The 3,490-nt window shown below is 35.0% G+C and overlaps 1 long non-coding RNA gene across 1 annotated transcript; it reads left to right on the forward strand.

Annotated features, from left to right (window-relative positions):
• The first annotated feature begins 2,044 nt into the window (after nucleotides 1-2,044).
• Nucleotides 2,045-2,934, forward strand: LOC135144962 (uncharacterized). Its single transcript, XR_010283280.1, has 5 exons — nucleotides 2,045-2,227; nucleotides 2,283-2,360; nucleotides 2,471-2,588; nucleotides 2,644-2,760; nucleotides 2,827-2,934. It is a non-coding gene; the product is annotated as an uncharacterized LOC135144962 (long non-coding RNA).
• The last annotated feature ends 556 nt before the right edge of the window (nucleotides 2,935-3,490 follow it).

Consider the following 3,490-nt stretch of genomic DNA (forward strand, 5'->3'; position numbering starts at 1 on the left):
AAGAGGGCACTAACATTGCCTATAAAACACAAATTATTATAAGACACAGTAATAGTAATCGCAAAAGTAATTATGAAATAATAATAGTAATAAAAACAATTTAAAGACTAGTAGTAAAATAAAAGATTTTTAGTCTTAATATTTATACCCTAACCTATGAGAACTGTACGTATAAAATGTTAAAATAACCACCAACCATAGCGTCCTGCTGAGCTCAGTTTAACGGAACTACCTTTAGTACTCCATTAACAAATTACGGGAATAAGAGACCAATGAACCCACATATAAAAACTGGATGGTTTTACTTAGAGGGTCTTACAGTAAGGTAATAACTATAAGGGTCCAGTTAAAATCTTAATACTTGTATAGATATAGGGTAAAATACTTATAATAAAGTGAAAAGTTTTTGGAATGGTACTCTGTTACTTAATGGCTTATTTGTTTAATATAAAAGGTAATTAGTGAGTAATGGCCCCTGAACAGATAAACTGTTAAACTGTTAATTTATAAGCATAGATGTTCAGTCTTAAAAATTTTAACATAAAGAGATACTTAATAAAAGCATACGTAAAATACAATGTGAGTATGAATGTTATACAAGAAAACTATTAATTGACCTGTTTTCGAACGGTATTTATACCCTTTACAGGTAAGTAAAATCATTCCATATATTTTGAATGGCCTCTCCCTCTCTAATTTTGGTGTGGTACATATGTGTACGAAGTGTAATTTGCTAAATTTTAATAATTAACGACCATTTTTTGCATACAGAAGAGCATCCCATAGCATAGTACCCCGTTCTATATATTCCGCATGCTGACCCTCGCACAGATATATAATAAGGGTACCAGCTAATATTGCAAAATATTGCAAGCCGCACACGGCCAACTCCCGTGGTTGCAAACATTTTCTTCGAAGGTCATATTACCTCTGGAAGAGTTCTCTCCTTAAGTTACTCCCACAATCTCCATACCGCTTTATCAACGGGTGTATTTTAGAGGTCTGGACTAATTTTAAAATGTCCTATTTTTGCCACAACACCATATGTAGTGAAATACTTGAAAATATAAACCAAAAGTTAAATTGTTTCAGCAGTTCAGGAAAAGGGCGTCGAAAAAAGCATCTCTGAGGAATAGCGTGTATAATTGTAATGAGCATTACAGAGCCTGTGGCAAATCATAAACTTACAAACATTTTGTTGCAATTCAGTATAATGCAACGTTTTAAGCGTGGAGTGAGCGCGGATAGAAAAAAAAGAAACTGATCGTAAAAAAAAGCTATCAAAATCACTGAACAGCAACTCTCGAAATGCAAGAAAGTGTTTAAAAATAGTGAATCATATTCTCTTCGCTTAGGGGAGCGGCGCAGCGCAAAAATATCTGGCGTAAGCCCATCTTATTTGTGTGATATTGTATGAATAAAATAAATTTAAACTGTTGGAGAAAACAAACTATACCAAAGCGTTTAGAAAGGTCAAATTCAAGTTGCAAAACCAAAGTGCGGTCTTTTCTAGCTTAATTTTAAAATTATGCCTTTATTATAGATGACGAGTCATATTTTACTCTCACTCACTACTTCTAGAGCATCTCCAAGTGCGAAGTTGCCACTAAAGCATATTTAAGGCAAAGCGCCGGTATGTATCGCTATTGGGCCAAAAGGATTGAGTCGTCCATTTATTCCTATATCTGGATTTGCAATCAATATTCCTAAGTTTACTCGTTGACCTTATTAAATAAAGGTCAATTCCAACTTTATAGAAAAAGAGGACAACCCAGCTAATCGCCCTGAAGCTCGGTTTGAAAGGAAGGTTTTATGCTAGAGGGTGGCGAGCTACAAACACAACGCAGTTGATAACATGGATTAATACTGAAGAGAATAGACGTTAATGCTGTACTGAGGTTTTCTGAGTCCACTTAGAAAATAATCGACTTTATAAGAAGTAGCGTTGTATTTGAAGTTAAATTTTTTTTTTTGTTATCAACTATACTAGTTAAATATGTGCATAAACTTTTGCTGGTTATATCTTATTTATTTTAATAGAATGTTAAACTGTAGTCCAGATTTTTGAAGAACACCCGTTGAGAGCAAAGACAAAGCGACAGCAACAATAATAGCAGCAACTAACGTTATGGCAAATGCTTGCTATGAACTATTGTCGCAACCACCTATTGGTTTTGCTTGAGACAAAGCATGGAACACCAAAAACGTTTTGCTTTCAAGCTTGTAGGTACTGAATCAATTTTTTTGAGTCCTTCGGAGTTGATCCCTTTTACCATCTCCAGCTACTGACAACTTTCACTTTTCTAAACAACGCTTTTACCGCTTTTAAGGCGTTGTGGGATCAGACTGCCTTCATATTGGTACTTATTTTTGAGTTACTGACTTTGATCCTCTGATCCACCTGCTTGGCCGTTTGGCTATATATACAAAATTAATGGCATATTGCCTTTAGAGTTAACTTTATTAGTAGTACCTAGTGAGCAGTCGCTTGTCTTAACTGATATTGAGGAGCATACGCCCAATACGTTCCCCCTCAGTTCACATACACCGGGGGATTCTTCACTACGAGGCCCATCCGAATAAACGAGGTATGGGTGGTATTATTACCATTTATCAATGTGCTGACATACTTTTCCCATTTAGATAAAACTATTACTCTACGTGGATTGGGTATCTAGTGCGGACAGTTCAGATTCTTTGACTGCCCTGTTCTTTATTGTTACGAAGCTCTGACCTCCACTAGATAGAAGGCGAGATTAGGTATTTAATAGCACTTGCTTACAGAGTAAAGGTGGGCTTTCCATTAAGATACTCTCTTGGTGCTAGCTTTTCTCTTCTTCTCCCGACGCTAAGTTGCATTGAAGCTACTGGGAACACTATTTCTACTTTCAAAAGCCAGCAAGCCAGAGACCTAAATAAGTAGATATCTACTGTATGGGGTTTACGATAATACTTTAAGAATAAAAGGACCTGCAAGAAATCTTGTGACTTATAAAAAGTTGCTAAAATTTTTGAATTTAGTTTTTATTTTCATTGACACTTTACGACCTATAATCATTTAAATGAAACTTTTCACTAGAGCGAGGATTTATATGCATGTATTATGTACCTCTTTAACCACGAACAAAATCAAGGATGAAATACCTTTACCGGCTCATCTATATAGCAATATTAAGTGGGATTCTTTTCATAAATTGAGTTATTGACTCTAAAATTAGTCCTTCCAATGAAGTTGTAAATAAAGCAGTGGCCAGGCCTCCTAGGTAAGTTTTCGTTAACTTCTCCGGTAATAAAACTGTAGTTGGCTTATGAGTCAATCTTGGCTGATACAATCACATAATGGAAAGAAGTGTATTTATTTATTATGACTGAATAATTGGGAGCAGTGAAATTCATAACTAGGAAGAGTAACATCGACACAATTGTATGTCCTTTTCCAATATAATCCCATGCATATTCAATAGTTTAGACTAATTTTAATAATTAAGCT

The sequence above is a fragment of the Zophobas morio genome, unplaced genomic scaffold (genome assembly GCF_036711695.1).
Source record: "Zophobas morio isolate AGI-343-1 ecotype UQ-CSIRO unplaced genomic scaffold, CSIRO_AGI_Zmor_V1 ptg000114l, whole genome shotgun sequence".
NCBI lineage: Eukaryota > Metazoa > Arthropoda > Insecta > Coleoptera > Tenebrionidae > Zophobas > Zophobas morio.